This window comes from Apus apus, chromosome 4 (assembly GCF_020740795.1).
Source record: "Apus apus isolate bApuApu2 chromosome 4, bApuApu2.pri.cur, whole genome shotgun sequence".
In the NCBI taxonomy this organism is placed as follows: Eukaryota; Metazoa; Chordata; class Aves; order Apodiformes; family Apodidae; genus Apus; species Apus apus.
In genome coordinates, this window is record NC_067285.1 from 112,339,678 (window position 1) to 112,358,456 (window position 18,779).

The following is an 18,779-nucleotide window of genomic DNA, read 5'->3' on the forward strand; positions in this document are numbered from 1 at the left end:
CCCAAGTTCATCCTGCCAGCTTCTGGCAGCAGGTCCCCGCAGGGCCCTGGCTCTGCAGGCTCTCCATCGAAACCAGGACTCCCAGCTAAAGGCAGCAGCTCCAGCATGCCCAGGCAAATCCCTCTGGTGCAGAGCGGGGATTCCCACAGCGGGAATAAGGCTTCACTCCACGAAAACATCCAGCAAACTGGTCTCATTGCTCAGGCATCACCAGGTCAGGGCCAGCGTCGTTCTTCCAAGCTGCTGCGACTCTTCCCACGGCAGCTGGTGGGGACCATCCCAAACCCAGACCGCTGACATCCTTGGGTTTGGAGGGGACAAAGCCACAGCCGGGATCCGCTGATGCTCTCACAGCACCCAGGGACCCTCACGTCTCAGCCCCACAGGGAGCCTGGAGAGCAGCGAGGCAGGAAAGCAGCATCTTCCGTGGGTGTAGGAGGAGTTTCCCACCCATCTGATTCCACGCTGGAATGCTGCCCCGACACAGCCCAGCGCGTGGGGCTGAGGGCTGGAAACACCAGGGATGAACCGTATTCCTGGGATTCTCGTGACAGCTCATCATGGCCCTGCCTCCTCTCCCTGGCTTTCCCACCGCCGGATCTGGCCTTGGCCGGGCTTCGCCCTTCTAGATGGGACTGGAGGAGGGAGATAAGACTTTCCTTGAGCATTAATAACATCCTCCGGAGGAGCCCAAGTGCCTCAGACCTTGCCAGGAGCCCTGATAAGGTTGAGATGAGTCACTGAGGTGCCCGAGATCCCAAGCTCAACAAGCCACTGTGGCTGGTGACACCAGGAGCACACGTGCTGCCATCCCAGCAGACGTCACTGGCTTCCTGCTGGGATGTGGAGCTCCCAGGTGGGAGCTGGTCTCCCCTCCTGCCCGGTTCACCCCTCAGGAGGAGAGGAGGTGTTGCCCTTGGGATGGCGACAGCTCGCCCCAACAGGGTGACGCCAGCCGGCTGCCATCCTGGCGCCACGGGGGGACAACACTCCTCCCTTGAGTGACACCAGGTCCCTGGGGATGGGGACATGAGAGGGGGGGGACGGGGCGTGGATGCTGATGGAGACGGCCAGAGCAGGCCGGCGTTCCCTCACACCTCCCCATAAGGTGCCACCTCCTGTCCCCTCCGCGCCACCTCTCTCAGCCCCGCTGCCACCCCAACCCCACTAGCACCACCCGCCTTGTCACTGTCCCCACTCACCTGCTGTCCCCAGGGCCACCCCCCATCCCCATAGCCCCCCCTGTCCCCAGGGCCACCCCCCGTCCCCACTCACCTGCTGTCCCCAGGGCCACCCCCCGTCCCCACTCACCTGCTGTCCCCAGGGCCACCTCAGGTCCCCACAGCCCCCCCTGTCCCCAGGGCCACCCCCATCCCCATAGCCCCTCCTGTCCCCAATGCCACCCCTGTCCCCACTCACTTGCTGTCCCCAGGGCCACCCCCCATCCCCATAGCCCCCCCTGTCCCCAGGGCCACCCCCATAGCCCCTCCTGTCCCCAATGCCACCCCCGTCCCCACTCACCTGCTGTCCCCAGGACTACCCCACGTCCCCACAGCCCCCCCTGTCCCCAGGGCCACCCCCATCCCCACAGCCCCCCCTGTCCCCAAGGCCACCCCTGTCCCCACTCACCTGCTGTCCCCAGGGCCACCTCAGGTCCCCACAGCCCCCCCTGTCCCCAGGACTACCCCCCATCCCCACAGCCCCCCCTGTCGCCAGTATCACCCACGTCCCCACAGCCCCCCCTGTGCCCCCCCCCCTCACCCCCACCCCCGGGGGGGGGGGGGGGGGGGGGGGGGGGGGGGCAGGCCCCGCGCATGCGCAGTGCGGGGCAGGCGGGCGCCGGGCGGGCCGGGTGCGGGGCGGGGCGGGCTCCATCCGGGTCCCTCCCGCCGCCGGGCAGTGCGGGCGGCGCGAGGCGCGGCGGGGCAGCGGCGGGTGAGTGAGTGCGGGGCGGCGGGGCGGCGGCGGGGGCCCCCTGGGGGGCCGGAGGACCGGGCTGGCCCTCCCGCGTGCCGGGGGTGAGGGGCAAGGACCCCCCCCTCTCTCTCTCTCTGCCGGGGCAGGGTCCCTGCCTTGTGTCTGGCTCTGAGGGGCTGGGGGGCTGCCCCCCCCCCCCACACACACACCTCCCTCTGCCTCGTTCTGTGGGGCTGGGCCCTCCTCCTGCCGCGCTGTGGGGCACGGCCCCCTCCCTTGGCACTGCCTTGAGGGGCAGGGTCTCTCCTCTGCTCCTCCCCGGTGGGGCTGAGCCCCCCGCTCCATGCCTTGTTCGGAGGGGCAGGGCCCCTTCTCCTGCAGCCCCTGTGGGGCAGGCTCCCCCCACCTTGTGCGTCGCCCTGTGGGGCGAGGCCTCTCCTTCAGCACCTCTGAGGGACCGGGCCCTTCCTTGTGGGGTAGGGGCTCCTCTCCCTCTGCTCTGTGGGGTAGGGGCTCCTCTCCCTCTGCACTGCTCTGTGGGGCAGGGGCTTCTCTCCCTCTGCTCTGTGGGGCAGGGGCTTCTCTCCCTCTCCCTCTGCTCTGTGGGGCAGGGGCTCCTCTCCCTCTGCACTGCTCTGTGGGGCAGGGGCTCCTCTCCCTCTGCACCTCTCTGTGGGGTGAGATCCCTCCTTCAGCACCCCTCTGGGGCAAGGCCCTTCTTTCTTTTTTTTCCCCTGTGGGGCAGGGACTTCCACAGGGACACAGGGCTGCCCCCCCGACTTGTGTCCTGCAGGGCAGGGAGGGCCTTGTCCCTACTGCCTCCCCCAACCCTGACCGCTGTAAGGCAGGTCCTCCTCAGGGTGATGTGCCTTGATGGTGGCTGGCAGCCCTATGGGGGTGCCATAAGGTCCCCCCACTTGGGGGACAGGGGAGGCTGGGGCTGCATCGCCCAGCAGTGACAGAGGAGGGGGGTGGGATGGCACAAAGGGACAGGGGACAGATGTGGCCCTACCCAGCGGCCATCCCACCTGGACCCCCTTTTATGAGGGGGAGCCCCTGGGGGTCCCCACCCCACGCTCGGCTTGGGGTCCGGTGAGCCACCCCCTGTTCCCGGGAGCTGCTGATGTGGATGCAGGCACGTCCCCTCGCTTTCCTGGGGCCGAGACAGGACGCTGCGGGTTTCTTTGACTCAGAAAAAAAAAAAAAAACAACAAAAAACCAAAACCAAACAACCAACCCACAAACCAACCACCCAGGAATGGGAAAAGCTGCTTTTTGGAGTTAAACGGAGGCACCTACGGAGCCCTCCCTGCAGCCGCCGCTTTGGCCGGGGACGTGTCGGGTCCCACGGAGCTGAAAACCGAGGGGTAAAAATGCATGTCCTGGGGCTCGGGGGGGAGGACGGGGGTTTGTTTCGTTTAGGCTGGCTTTGTTTTAGCCCGGGCGCACGGAGGAAGAGCAGCTCCGCGGGTCCCGCCGCCCCGTGCGGTCCTTCGGCTCCGCCAGCCTGTGTGTCTGGGGGTGATTTTCCCCCCGCCTCCCTTGCGCACCTTTGGCAGGAGGCTGGGATGACATCTTGCTCTGGCACGCTCCTCTCCTTTGATCTCGAGTTTCCTGCCGTGTATAACGTGTTCGGCAACACGCGAGCCCGGCTCGGCGGCTGCTTGGGGAGGGCGATGCGGGTGCCTCCTCGGCCCGGTTTTCCCCTGCCGGCTCCTGCCCGCAGCTCCTGCCTTTCCTTTGTCTTGGCTGCCACCAGGACGGAGCTCTCTCAGCTCAAGGATGCCCTGCGTGGAGCAAAGACAAGCACAACCCTCCCCCCCCCCCATCCTTTGTTTCCAGCCCTTCACAGGCTCAGCTGATTTTAGGCAGCGTTTCATGCGCTCAGGCAGATAAACCCATTCCTCCCATCTTTTTTTGTAAAACATTTTTCTGGGTTATTTTGGGTGATTTAGTTCGCAGGGAGTATATCCCAGCTGCAGGCTGTGCCAGAGGCGTGTGGCAACTTCCTAGAAGCAGGGTGAATTAGCCAGAAGAGTAACTTGAGCATCTCATGGTTGTCCTCTGGTGTCTCCTCGGATGAGTAGGGCCACAAGCTCTCAGCACTGTACATTCAAATCCAGGTTCACCAACCGTTCTTGCTTGGAGGTGAAGTTTGACCCTGGTTTGTACAGTCTGCTCCTGACAGCAGCTTTAGGGCTGGAGTAAGGGGAATGAAACCCAGATCCAGGCACAGACCTGACAGCCTTGACAGCTGAAATAAGCCTTTTATATATGCTTGACTTGCAAGAAAGAAAATACAAGTTCTATCATCATTATTATTATTATTATTGTTATTATTTTAGATTCCTGTTACTGTTTCTGTTCCCATGAGTATTCTATTTGATAATGAGACCACAGCCTGAATTCATATTAACGCTTCTATTTTAATGATAGGGTGTAAACAGAGCTACTTTGAGCATGTCAAACAGCCCCTGAGTAAACGAGGTTATTTGCTCTATCACTTTATTCATACAGGTTAGATGCTCCAGCTGATGTATCTAGAGTGCTGTGCCATCTGGAGCAAAAATTAAATAACAGTTTGGTCCCCAGCCCGGAAAAATAATGAGGCTTGGCCTCCAATAACTGGCAGCAGAAGAATATAGCCCCTGACAGAAGAAATGCTTGGGGGCAGCATGGAAGGAACCCAAAATGCACTAATTGAGGTATTTAAAAAAGAAAAAAAGAAGGAAAATAAATCCTTCCAGCCCTGAGTGCTGAAAACAGCCAGGATGGTTGGCGTGATCCAGTTACTTAGTCGTGGGGCTGATGGCCACAGGTGAAGGCTCTGGTCCTGAATGGATGGTAGAGTTGCTGGAGGTGAGGATGGTGATGGCCTCCTGGATCTCCCAGTCTTGCTGTTGAAGGGAATCCCCCTCCACAGCCTCCCAAAGCTCCACCTGACCACCCACTCAGCTTGAATTTGCTTGTTTTGTCTCTACTGCACCTGATAAAAGTTTATGCCAAGGCGAGCGCACTGGGTAGAACATTCCTTCTTATCTCCAGCTGGGTTTGGGCACTCAAGGTCTACTTGTTGGGTCACTGGTGTTGTTTTTCAGTCTGAGATAGTCTCCAATCTGGGGCCAGAAGCCCCTGGTGGCATCTCTTCCTTGTGCAACCTGGCCTCTGCTGCACTTGCCTCCAAACTCAACTGGAGATACCTGTTGTGATGGACCAGCTGTGAAGGACACCTTAGTCAATGCACTCTGGGTGTGGTGGGACTTATTTGACCTTCAAGTAAGTAAGAGTGTACGTGCAAATGGGAAATGGGATGATGACTGCTGGTTGCTAACACTGTTCTTAGCTGGAGGGTGGTCCTGGCAGTGCCCTGTGTGAGAGGTATGTGAGGGGGCAGAGGAAGGCTACGTGGTGAGGAGGTAGCAGAGCTGCTGGAGGGATGTCCCCAGACTGTGAGACTGATCCAAGCCTGGAGGTTTTACCCAAGAAGGAGTCATGTTTCCGGCTGATCTCCTGGAGGCCTAAATGATGTGTGGGATGATACAAGGACACTTGGCTTTTCTAGGAGTGCTTATGGACCACCTCTCCACATATTCCCTCTTGGGTTATCCCTCCCAAGAATCCAGCTGTCATCTCCACGTTGGCCGTATGGCAGAGGACATGTTGTGGGTGATTAGCTTGTGGCCATAAAACACCACCTGGATGTTGAAAAGCTTGAGAGAGACATGGCTGGGCACACTCTTCTCCTCCTGCTCCCATCACCGTGACCTGCAACACTTCTGTGATGAATGGCAGGGCTTGGCATGGCTGAGACAAGGTCCCCTCCCACCACAGCAGACTCCTGCTGTCTCACCTGGGTAGTCAATAAATTCAGGCAACCCCATCCCTTGGGCCAGGGTAGGGGTACAGGTGCTTCTGGTGGTCTTCAGCCACCTTGGAACCTTCAGTGTCAAATCCTGGAGGGTCTTTTTTTGGGTTTGAAGCTTCCTCTGGTCTTTAGGCGTCTTGCTCTGAGCTGTGGTTGGTGTTGCTGAGCTGGGTTTCTGTTTATTTTTGTATCCTGAGATTGTTCATCATAAAGCTGAGTGCTGTTGACATAAGATAAGGTTGTATAGACTTCCCTCCCCTGGCCCTTTGTAGCAACGTTGCCCTGAAACCGCTCTGACTTTGTGTCAGGAGCAGCCGCCCTGTTTGTGTCCCCGCCCCGTCTCGCTCCTTAAAATGGCATCGGTGATGATGCTGTGTGGGGCTTATCTGAAAAGAGCTCAACTCTTGCCTGGCCCTGGTTGGTGCCTCTTGGTTGAGAACTGAAGGTGATGCCATCAAAAATGCACTTGAGGATGCCAAGCCCCCGTGCCATGGGCAGAGGTCAACTGCATCCTTTTGGGATGCTTTTCCCTCCCTGGAGTGGTCATAGAATCACAGCCAGCAAGGCTGGAAAAGACCTTCAAGATCATCAAGTCCAGCCACAGGGCATCCAACCGTGTTGATTTTCTACCCGTCTGGCACATTTAATTAGCATCCAAGAAGAGAAAAGAAACTTAAAGAGTTCCAACCAGGTGTCAGGGGCTCCTGTGTCCTGTTCATGAGCTGCTCACGGCGCCAGAGGGGCGTTGGTGGGAGGGAAGTGCAGCCATCCAAAGCACCTCGAAAGGATGGTGCAGATGCAGCGGCTGTGAAGCCTCCACCGTAGGAATGAGGGGTGGCAGGAGAGGAGAAGACACCCTTGGGGAGGATGGACAACCTCACTGCTCCGAGGAGCAGGAAAAAGCCTCCGGGCCAACGTGTGGATGGGTGGCAGGAGCTGGGCGCCGGAGCCTAAGGACTGAATTAGCTGTGAGCAGCTGCTTCAGCACAGCCAAAGGCTGCGAGGTCTCGGGTTGCTCCAGTGCTGGAGCTAAAACTGGATCAGCCTTCGGAAAAAGTGGGCAAGATGCCAAGAAGCAGGAGGAGGAGCGAGGGCCGGGCTGTGGGAAGCCCAGGCAGGGAAGTCCTTCGGCCGGTTGCTTTTTCTGCTCCAGCTGCAGGGCTGCGAATGTGAGAAGCAAGCAGGAATAACTTCTGGTTTAGATACTATTTTTTTATCCCCGTGGAGGATTAATCTTGCTGCTAATACAGCTTGTAACTCGCAAAGTGCGTTAGAGGAAGCCACGCCAGGAGTTACAGGAGCAGGAGAGAAACTGAAAGTGCTGAGAGGGGAGAGCAGCCACCCTCCTGATTTCAGCCGTCGGGACTGTTACCACTCTCCCTGCTTGGAAACAGCCGTGGGTTTCCCAGCTCCTCGGCTTGGAGGAGTATTTAGGGAAAATACAAGAGCTTTGGGGCTGTGCAGGTTCCCATCCTGGTACCCCACAGAGGTTTCAGCTCTTCAGTCAATCTGCTTGAAGCCGAGAGGAGCGGCCCAGCAGGTAGGAAGATGGGTGAAGCCATCGAAATGGGGCGGGAGGGAGCGCAGTCTCACATCCAACAGCTTCCAACTAAGATAAATTCACCCAAGCCTCGTGCCTCCCCCAGACCAGGCTCTTCATACTTGCAGCCTGCATGCAATTAAATTACCAGCGTTACCGTAAGGATCGAATTAAACTTCTCTCCACGCAGGCAAATATATCCATAGCTCTTGAAAGACACTCATTTTTCTATTGTTCTATATAAAAGCCTTTTGCCAGGCCGGACTTCCCCTGGGGCGGTTTCCTGGCTCGGTGGTTATTAACACAGCTGTGGGGTTGGTTTTTGTTGTTTTGTTGTTTTTTTTTTTTGCTTTTGCTTTTTAACCAAGAAGCGTTGGATTGCGACCCAGCATCTCGGGCTCTGAAATAAAAGATGAGGCTTTTGGAGACCTTGTGACAGTGGTGGCCATCCAAAGTGGGACCAGATTGTGCAGTTTTGTGGCTGAATGAGTAGTGATAATCTCTTGTAGGGCAGTTGTCAGCTGAGCCTTCCACCCTGGGCTGGCTTTGCATTCGTACTGAAACCACCCCCCCTCGGGGCAGCACTTTGGGAGTAAAAGCAGGAAAAATGGATTGTTTCCTGAGTTGCAACTTTGCATGGGGGATGCTAAGTTGTTGTGTGCTCTCAACCGCCCTCGGGGCTTCCCCCTTACATCTTCCCCTTCTTGCATCTCCTGCAACATCTCCCCATGCATCTGCCATGGATGCAGCAAGAAAAAGGGGTTGTGGTGGTGAGGGTGAAGGGCTGGGATGTGTTGTAGCCATCTTGAGAGGGATGAGGCGGGAGACAATCTGTGTCTGGTGGTTTATCCCAGTCTGGAGGAGCTTTGGATGCCTCCTTTAGGTTTTGATTTATTTCAGTTATTAACGTTTCTCTTTAGAGCCAGAACATAAAACTTGGGCGCGATCTGTGGTTGGTATCCAAAACCAGGTTGCATGTTGCCTGCTTCATTTTCTAAATCAGATAATTTATTCTTTAATATTATGAATTATTCATTGCAAACGTAGCAGCAGGTGCCAGACTGTTTGCACGAGGATGCTGTGTTCTGCTTTTCCACCTTATTCCTCCAGTGCCTGAAGGGGCTCCAGGAAAGCTGGGGAGGGGCTTTTCACCAGAGAGGGCAGTGACAGGACAAGGGGTAATGGTTTTGAACTGAAAGAGGGGAGATTTAGGTTAGACAGCAGGATGAAGTTCTTCACCATGAGGGTAGGAAGGCACTGGAACAGGTTGCCCAGGAAGGTTGTGGAAGCCCCCTCCGTGGAGGTGTTCAAGGCCAGGTTGGATGAGGCTTGTGCAGCCTGGTCTGGTGGGAGGTGTCCCTGCTCATAGCAGGGGGGTTGGAACCTGATGATCTTTAAGGTCCCTTCCAATCTTATCTATTCTATGATTCTATGATTAATAAGAGTCCTTGCCTCAAAGCTGAAGTTGCTGAGAAGCTGGGCAAAACTTGGGTTTGTTATGAATTATACAGTGTGCTGCTTAGAAGTTTACCCTCTTTTTTTCTTCTATTAAAGCAGTGCTTTCCTTAGCCAGGTCAGAGCAGGTCAGGGGGGTTGGGGTGAGTTTCTTCTAGCAGGAACATCATTCCTGTAAGAGCAGGACCCCAAAAATGGGTTGTGATAACCTGTTGAGAAACTTCTCCAGGACAGGATCCCACCTTTTGGCTGCAGCTGGGTGAGACAGTCACAGTTTCCTTGGATGCCAGCATCACTCCAGACAACCTCCATGGATATAAATTCCCTTTTTCCACCCCAAAACCTGGTGAGGGATTTCTTGCTGAGGACTCGCTGTGTGGCAGCCGTCTCCATGGGCTGCTCTCTGCTTTTGTTTACATCTGGTTGAAAACTTCTTAAATTTACTGGCAAGGGAGTAATTCTAATCCTTTTCAATGAGATCAAGGGATTAGTGTCTCAGATGCTTATAAAATTGTGAGGATTAGCCAAGTCTTTTTCCTCCCCCCCCTCTTTTTTCTCTCCATGCTGCGTAACGTCATCGCCACATTTTGAAAGGGAATCTCTGCTGTTCGTAAGAGCTGAACCAATTTACAGGAGTCTTCACGAATCAAAGCATTTAAAACAGTATCTTCATCCATTCCCTTGCTCTCTCTGGCTTTTTGTGCAATATTAGGGTTTTTTTTTTTCTTTTTTTTCCAGCATCCCTGGCACCAAATCGCAGTAGCCGTTGAGCAGATACGTTGGGTTTGCGTGGCTTGGCTGCGTTGCAGCATCCGTGCGGGTAAGTAGGGAGCTGACCCAAAAGCTTTCTTTGATAGAGACTTGCAAAATGGCCTATTGAGATGAGCAGATCCTGAAAATTATGGTTTTTTTCATGAAGTTGCCCCGTACTGCAAAGGATTTGGCTCAGTGTGGTCCATCCATGTCACTTTTAGGTCAATGGGATGCTCTCACCCTGGTTGTCAGGAGCAGTGGGAGCGGGATGAACTCTACGCATCCCACGTTCCTCCATCACCTTAATTGCAACCTGTGCTTTTGTTAGCACATGATCACTCACTGGCTCTCAAGGAGAACCACAGAGCTAAGGCAGAGGAAGGTTTAGTTCAAACCCTGTTGCTCTGCCTCCTTGCAGCACTGCCCTGCACCTTTCCCTGCAGGGTATTTTTTCAATGCCTTTTCTCCCGGGTTGGTGGCTGCCTGGTCGCTTGACCTGTGTGAGCCGGGCAATCCCGAGCTGTCGAGTGGTAGGAGCTCCCAGCCAGGAATTCCTGGCCCCGACCCAATATACTTTCAGAGGCAAGCTTTTAAATATATACAAAGACAAGCTCATAATTTCCACTATACTAATGAGGCCGCGGTGTTTTCATTGAAATGTGCCAATAGCCACTGCGGTGGTATTTTAGCAGCCTTGTATTCTGAATCCAAATGTGATTTAACATGGCAGCCCCCACGGAGCAGAGGAAAACCAGCTTCTCCCACTGAATTTCAATGATGCTTCTCAGCAGCACTACCCAAAAATCCCTGCAGCCATGGGACCTTTCCTTGCGTTTCATCTCAACATGAGTTTTCCTCTCCAATGCCACCGTTTTGGTGAAGGGTAGGGATGGGTTGGAAGAGGGATAATGATGTTTAAGGAAGGGAGAGTCTTGATTTTAAAGACTAGTCTGAAAAGGTGTGCAAAGGTTGGCTGGTGTGAGGCAGGAGTTTAATAACCAGGCTTTCTGGAAGTATTTTAAATGATAGTAAAAACCAAAGGCATTTTGTGCTCTCTTGACCTTTAAAGAGACATTCCCAACAGCCTGCCTGCTTGTTGCTAAGCTGACTCGTTAGTGCCACTCATATATTTTGCCTGCTAGTAGGCAGTTCAGCACACAGGAATTTGTAGAGATCCAACAGCAAACTATTGGATGCTTGAAACTGGCATTAGTCTTTTTTAGGTTCGCTACCCGTGGAGGCCCTGGTTGCCTTGAAGAGATCAGAAAATATTTAGCAGGTTTTGTTTGGTCGGCTGCAAGAAAATGGCAAAGTTTAAGTAGCTCTCTCAAAAGTTTTTTTGTTGTTGGTTGTTTTTTTTAAATGAATCCTGCATCAGCAGCACACCCGTTATGGCCTGAAGCTGCTCCGGTGGAGGTTTATGTTGGATATCAGGAAGCACTTCCTCATGGAGAGGGTGAGCAGACATTGGGGTGGACTGCTCAGGGAAGTGGTGGAGTCACCATCCCTGGAAGTGTTCAGGGAAAGGCTGGAGGTGGCACTTAGTGCCATGGTCTGGCTGATGTGGTGGTGTTGGTCATAGGCTGGACTTGATGATCTCAGAGGTCTTTTCCAGCCTCAATAATTCTGTGACTCTGTCATTCTGTAACTTGAGGGTTTACATATTTAGAGCTCAATTTATGAGAAACTTAAGAAGTGATGTCCTTGGGCAAAGGAGGGATGTGGGTAGGTAATGCTTAATATTCACAAGTGGTTCTCCATCACCTCCCAATCACAGACACTCAGGGTGCAGATAACCCTGAATTTTAAGGTCCCTTGACTTTATCTATCCCACTAAAGTCAGGCCACGATTTTGGGGAGAACAAGGGAGAAGGATGTTATCCCGTGGCATCGCCTTTGGCGCTGAGACTCCACCACAGAGGAGATGTTAATGCATATTTATCTCCCTCCAGCACCTCGCTCGGCCGTGCAAGCCCAGGAGTGGAAAACTGCTTTTTCCATTTCCAGCTAAATGTTGGGGGTTTGGTGAACTTTGCAGCCACGTTTGCTTGTACTGATCCTGAAGGAGTGAAGCTCTTTCAGCCCTGTATCCATATTGCTCCGGGGAGGTTTTTTTCTGGACTCTTAAAGGTTGCAAAATCCCTCTGTTAGCAGAGCAGAAGGAACGATAAATAAAATACTCCCCTAAACCCTCGAACTTTTGTTAAAACCAGAGGAAGGGCAAACTGACTGTGCAGCTCATTTTTTCTGTAAGTATTAGGAGAAATAGCAAAGGGCAGTGACGTGGCATTAGTGTAAGTTCCCAGCAGCCTGAGGTTTTGGGTTTGTTTGTTTTTTTCCTGAAGGCTTTTCAGTGCTGTCGGCATCTTAAAATACAAGCCTTGCAGAATCGACGTGGACTTCAGGGGATGGCTCCTCCCTAGGATTTGTTTTAGTGACTTTTTTCCAGTATCCAGACACCAGCTTTTTCTTTTGGCTCTTCTGCGTCCAGCTGCCTCTTCTCCTTAATTTTTACCACAAATACAAATGGTGCAATTAAAAGGGTCCGTGGAGAGCATTCCTGAGAACTGAAATCCAGGATCCGGGAGCAGACGGCAGCAGCATAAAGAGGAATTCTTCCCTCTCTGGCCTCATGCTGCTTTTCCACTGCGAGGCTTTACAGCCATCTGGATCCCCTTTCAGATTATGTCCCAAAAAAAAAATAATCCATAACCTAGCAACCTTCTTTAGTGTAGACCAGAGCATTATGCCTTCCTGCATCCCAAATTGTGCTTGGCTTCTCTTACTGCCTTTATAGGATGGCTGCTGGCAGCTGCCATTCCCATCGGCGGTGCAGGGTGCCTACCTCCAAGAAGATTTCATAGGGATTATTGAGTGTTGCAGTGATTTTAATTTTTTTTCCCCATTAAAGGAGCTTAAGAAACAGGAGGAAAAGGGTTTCAGGAGATCATTTAGTCCATCTGCTTCTCAGTATAAAAGGGTGGAAAAGACTAGTTGCTCTTCTGCTCTGCAGAAAGTGATTGGCTTTTGTTCAGCCTGAAGATGACTTGGATCAAAGCAAGATGTTCTTCCAGGTGTGATATTTTGGGAGGCTCCTCCCTGGCTTTCAGTGTCATCACCCAGGAGTTTGTAAATTCCCCAGAGCGTTTAACACCACCTTCTCTGGTGTGGTCCTTCAGCAGTGTAGGCTGAGTATTTCTCACAGGGTTCCCAATCTGCTTTCCCCAAGGAACCCATTCATTGGGGAAGACTCTGTAAATGAAGAAAAGCAACTGCAAGGGAAGGGTAGGAGATTATTTCCACCAATTTGACAGGAACAGGGAGCTGCAAGGTGCAGTGTGAAGGTACCATCCCTAGGGTGATGTCTGACATCAGCCCTGGCTTTGCTTGGGCTAAAATACTCCCATTTTTAATAACAAGGGTGTCACTAAGTTCTTTAGCACCTGAGCTACATGCTGTGGGGTGATGCTGCTCTGTCAAGTGGTGGCAGGCAGGGATGGTGGCAGCAATGGGATGATGTCCCATCACTGTGACCCTACCCTGGGTACCAGGGAGCTGCTGCCTCCTGCTTTGGATGCCGGGAATACAAAGGGGGCCGGGAATGGGAGGAGGCAGCGGCGCATCCTTTCCCACCGCACTGTCGGGAAGGAAGAGTGAGCTCAACAGGTCAGGATCTGGGATGGAGCCACGTGCCAGAAAAAGGAGAAAAAAAACCCTGAAAAATCCCCAGGGCCAAAGGGAAAAAATTCCTCAAGTGTTACTTCATTGCTGAGAAGCAAACTGAACCGTACTCGGGATCTCAAAGCGAGAAGCTGCCGGCTCCACTTCAAACCCTCCTGATAAGTGACTTCCATGTTTCGTCCCTGTGACCTGATGGGAGCCCCAGCAGGGCTCTGCTCCAAACTCCACTTCCCCCCTTCTGCAGACCAGATTGAAAAGCACTATTGATTATTTTTTTTTTTCTGTTTATTTTTGCCTTTTCTCCTGAAACTTGCAAAATCAGCCCTGAGCAAACCTCTGGTTTCCCTTCCCAGTGGTGCTGGGTGAAAGCCCTTGGCTTTAAACTCAACTATTGGAGCTGCAGCTGACCTATTTTCTCTGTGTTTCTCTGCCAATGGTAGCACAAGTGTTTTCACATTTAAAGGTGCTCTTTGGTGTTGAGGCTGTGGGATCACTGGTCTGTTCAGCTGTCCAGAATCAAAAGCACTTGCTGAAAATCCCAGTGGTATCGGTCGTGCTGCCAGGTATTTATTTTCTTATAAAACCTTTCTTATAAAAACTTCCCCATGTTGTCACATCACTTTGTCCATGTCCCCCTGCCCAAAGGCAGTGGAGAGGGTTAAGGTTTTGTTCTCAGTGTCAGCCAGCTGGGGAACACGGCCAGGAAATTTCCTGATTCCAGTTCAAAAATAGCATCAGATTCACTCCTGGGGAGAAGGCATCAAAGGTTCAAAGCACTTTTTGGTTGGAGTTCAGTTTGGTTTCCAGGCACACAACACAAATCCACTGCAGTCCCCCAAACCTACTCACAGCTGAAATAGGTGAAATAAACCGGGTTTTATTCTGTTTGACACCCAAAAGTTTCCTCTGGTCCCCAGCCACGGTGCAGCATCACCCTGGGTGAGCTTTGCTAGATCTTGGTGTGACTACCCTGTGGTGTAAGGGACTTTTTGGGATGCTCTATGTTGCCCAGGCCATGCCCCTCAGTGATTAACTCTGCTAATCAATAATGCTGCCCAGCCCTGTGCCATCCCTCCCACTCCTCTTCTGCTCACCACGGTTTTTTGAGGTGAAGGAGGTGGGTCCCACTGGATGCTCGGAGCTGGTGCTGGACACAGCTGGGCTGTGGCCTGACACCATCCCCACAGAGCATCGTAGCTACTAAAATCACAGCTCACCGAGATTTTTTTTCCCCTGCTCCCAATCCTTCTGCCCCCCATTTTCAGATGGCAAAGGACATGCCTTCTGACTGGAGCAGCTTCCCCCAGCTGCATCCCAGAGGAACGTGTTGTGGCTGTGTGGCACCTCAGCACCTCTAGGTGACAGTGATGCTGGTTTGAGGGCTGGACCTGCAGGGGCTGGTGATTTTCCCACTGCCTCGCTGCTGATCCTCACCTTGGATCTGCTCCAGAGGTGGAGCTGAAGGAAATTCCTTCCAGCCACTTGAGGTTCCAGCTTCACTTTTCTTTTGGGCTTTACCAGGGTTTGTTTTTTTCCTCCCTGTGAGTTGAATGCAGGCTTCTCTTGCTGCTGCTTTTTAAACACCTGGAAGAATTTATCTTTTAAAAATATTATCCTATCAGACATACCCACTAAATAACCTTTACATCGTGGATTTCTTGCCTGGAAGAATACCCTGCTTGGCAATGCTGGGGGTATTTCAGGAAGGTCTTGTCAGCTGCTCTCAGTTTAACTTTCACCTGAGTTAATAACCATTCTGGTTAAACCGGGACAGAACACGTTGCCACCTTGCATAACGCCTTGAAACTGGAGACATCGTTCACGCCTGCTGGAAATCTTTCCTGTTGATGAAGTATTTCAGCTTGGAGTTTTGCCATGGCTTAGCATTTGCTTTTCCTTGAGATTCCTGGCTTCGATCGGGTGACAGGAACCTGCCTGGGTCTGGCTTTGTAGAGTTTTCAAAGCTCAGTTTTTCCTGGAGATGGGTTGGCTTCCCCCACTTGGCTGGTGGGATGCTGGAGGGGCTGGGACCACCCCCTCCATCCAGTTTTCCCAGTTCAGGAGGTTCAGACCAGCCTGGGTTGGCATTGAATCATCGAATCATAGAATTCCTGGTTGGAAGGGACCTCAAGGATCAGCTGGTCCAACCTTTCTAGGTAGTACTCCAGTTGATATGAGATGGCTCAGCACCCTGTCAAGCTGGGACTTCAAACTGTCCAATGTGGAGGAATCTGCCACTTCCCTTGGGAGACTGTTCCAATGATTGACTGTCCTCATGGTGGAAAATGTACCTCTTGTGTCCAGTCAGAATCTCCCCAGAATCAACATGAATCCCCATGGAGGAAGTTGTTAGTCTCAAAAACATAAGGTAAATCCCTCTGAAAATGGGGTTTTGTTGATGCCAGCAGAGGCAGAATCACCCCTCAGCACATGGGCTGTGTCTAGGCACGATGCATATCACTCACATGGCCCCTTTCTGCACTGGTGTTATAAATAAATAGTCACATCTAAATAAAAAGCACGAGCAGCTCCTTTTAATAAGTAAAACCCAGAGAAGGAGCAGGCAGTTCAAATCCATGTGGCAAGACATCAAGAAAAAAAAATAATAAGGGTGGCTTTCAGCCAGTAACTGATGCTCATGGCATCATCTGCAGTAAACTGGTGGCATCCTTGGTGTCACCCCCTGGCCTTGGGGACTGTGGCTCTCCTGCCTTGCTCCCCTCCTTCCTGCCTCAGTTTCTCTGCCTGTAAGAAGATAATTGCCTCCTTTATTAATCCCTTGGAGATCTCCTGATGAAGGCTCTGGGTAGGAGGTAGGACCAGCTTATTAAGCGCATTAAGTGCTTGTGGTGATTATAATAGGGATTATTTTGGCTAGGTGGCTTATTTAGATTTGCCCTTAATAGCTCAACTTGTAATCAAAGTGCTGCAAAGCTGGCAAGCAAACGCTGACCTGTAACACCTCCTGACTTCTTGATAGGCCATGAACCATAACGTGGCTCTTAATTAAAGCTTGTTTTTGTAGTCAGTGAAGAAGCAGGGATGTGCTCAGCCCTGTGTGGTGAGTTCATTGGAGGCTGTGACAAAGGAGGAGCCACAGAGCTTGGGTTCCTGGTGCCATCCCCAGCTCTCTCTGCTTCCCTATCTATGGCCCTGCCATGAGAACATCACTGTTCCTTTCTGGTTTTGCAAGCTGTTGTACTGTTAAATAAATACCCTGCAATTCCCTCCATGCTGCAGCCTGGGAAGATCAGATTTTCTCCTTTGCTTTAGTCAAAGGTAGTTTTGTATGAGATATACACATAAAAAACTATCTCAATGTATCATTTGCAATATAGTTCATATACAATATATTGCAGTACACCCTAGTGGAATATATATACACACTTAAAAAATGTGCATACATATTTATATTTACCTTTTTTTTAATGTGCACTGTATTGCTTTTCCTCCTGCCAGCCCTGGAGACTCTCACAGGACTTCCCTGATTCAGGGTTTTTTCCTCCCACTCTTTCCCTTGGTTTATCTTTCTGCAGCAAATTTATTTCTTCTGTCCCAAGCACTGCTGGCCAGCAGGCATCCTTCCCAGCCCTCAACATTTACTGCTCCTCTCCCAGTGATTTCATGCTCTGCTAGGACATACAGACCCAACAGTTGCAGTCAGAGACCTCTGCAGAAATGGGGCATGGGGCAGGTGTCTGCCCAAATTCATAGAACCCCAGGCTGGTTTGGGTCAGAAGGGACCTTAGAGATCATCTAGTTCCAACCCCCCTGCATGGGCAGGGACACCTCCCACCAGACCAGGTTGCTCCAAGCCCCATCCAACCTGCCCTTCAACACTGCCAGGGATGGGGCAGCCACAGCTTCTCTGGGCAACCTGGGCCAGGGTCTCACCACCCTCATACTAAAGAATTTCCTCTTAATGTCCAACCTAAGTCTCCCCTCTTCCAGTTTGAAACTGTTCCCCCCTCATCCTGTCACTACTTCATCTCTGTCATTGCAGCCAGTTCATTTTTCAAATGAGGAGCAAGTCAGCATCTTCCCATCTCCCATAATCACACACTGCAGAGATGGTTTCATCCAGCCCTGGGGAAATCCTCCCCTCTGTAAGGTTTTTGTGGTACCAACTCCCTTTCCTCTGGGTATCTTGTGCCCTCCATCCTGGGGGCTGTGGGGACCTGCTGGGGGTGGTGGGATGCTCCAGTAGGGGCATCTGCCTGATCTGAAGTGCCTTGGCCATGGAGAGAGCAACAGGGAGGCTTTTGTTCCTGCACCAGAAACTTTTCATCCTTCTTTACAGCTCCTTTTTTATTTCTTTTGGCTGCGCTCTCACAAATCTGAAGCAGATTAAAATACAGTTCCTCTCCCCGCCCCACTCCCCTAATAAAAAAAACCCAACCCTAAAGCTTGGCTGCTTAAAATCATCAGATTTCAGTGAGGTCTTTGAAAGTTAACAGTTTCCTGGATCCTGTGCAGGCTAGCTTATTTTTTCCCCTCTAACCTCTGGGGTCTTTGCCATAATGTTTCTCATCTGCTGCAGCAGGAGGAGGGGGAGGACCAAGGTAGCTCCAATGTGGAGGTTGTTTCATGCAGGGGTTGAGTGAGTCTGGTGTGGGACTTGCTGGACTTGCACTGTAGGGGATGGAAGGGTTGTACCCAAGAGGTTGAGCCCCTGCCATACAGCTGGTAGGTAGGTCATGGCTGGATCAGTGACATCCTTTGGGGGCAAAATGTTAGGGAAGTGGTACTGCTGGAAGAGGAGAGTAGGATGCCATAGGTGGGATGGAGCTCCGTTTCGGGATGGAGCTCCTTTTCTACTGACCACATTTGTGCCAGGGGCTGTGATTTTTTGTAGCTGTGGACATGGTCATGGGGATCAGTGGAAGAGCTGCATGGCTCAGCTGGACACCACTCTTAAGGAGTTTTTCTGGCTCGGTGAGATTTGCTGTCCTAAATGGATCTTCCTTACCTCTGGATCTGCCTTCCATATATCTGCTTCTGTGCTTGGTCCACTGCGGCATCTCCTGGTGGGAGAGCTGAACCAAAGCCTCCTGTTCTGGTAAATAGGATCAAAAGTTAAAGGAATTGTAAAGGAAAGAAAAATAGTAGTCTGGTGCTGGTTGGTCTTGTTGCTTCTTCTCCAAGAGTGGTCTCTCCTTCCTTGTCAAAAATCACCTTGAGCTTTCCCAAACTGAGGGCATTTGGTTTTTCTCTTGAGTGGTTGAAGAGCTGGAGCCGGTCAATGTTGACCAACACCTTGGCCGACACCAGAGACTATTGACACAAGCCTGAGGGCAAGTGGGGACAGCTGGAACCTCATCCTCCAGCTGAAACATCCTCTGTTGCGTGACTGTGACTGAGTCCCTGAACCATCTAAAATCCCTTTGACCCAGCAAGCGGCGCGGAGACAAACCAAACCCAGCCCCACGCAGCCGCGCTGAGCTGTGCATTAACTCCAGCAGAGCTGGGAACAAAGGTTTGGGGGCTGCTTTGGGCTTTCTTGAATTGATTTGCAAAGCAAACCTGCTCAGCTGAGCAGAGCCAGCATTGGTGGAGGAGCATGAGCTG

General features: G+C 52.2%; 1 protein-coding gene across 2 annotated transcripts in view; it reads left to right on the forward strand.

The window, feature by feature from the left end:
- The first annotated feature begins 1,886 nt into the window (after window positions 1–1,886).
- Window positions 1,887–18,779, forward strand: part of RNF24 (ring finger protein 24) — a 30,337-nt gene continuing 13,444 nt past the window's right edge. Inside the window, exons 1-2 of one of the 2 annotated variants that reach the window (XM_051617373.1) lie at window positions 1,887–1,935; window positions 9,516–9,597. The gene's annotated coding sequence lies outside the window, so the exon portion shown is untranslated. The remainder of the gene's footprint in view (window positions 1,936–9,515; window positions 9,598–18,779) is intronic. The other variant, XM_051617374.1, reaches the window with a different exon arrangement.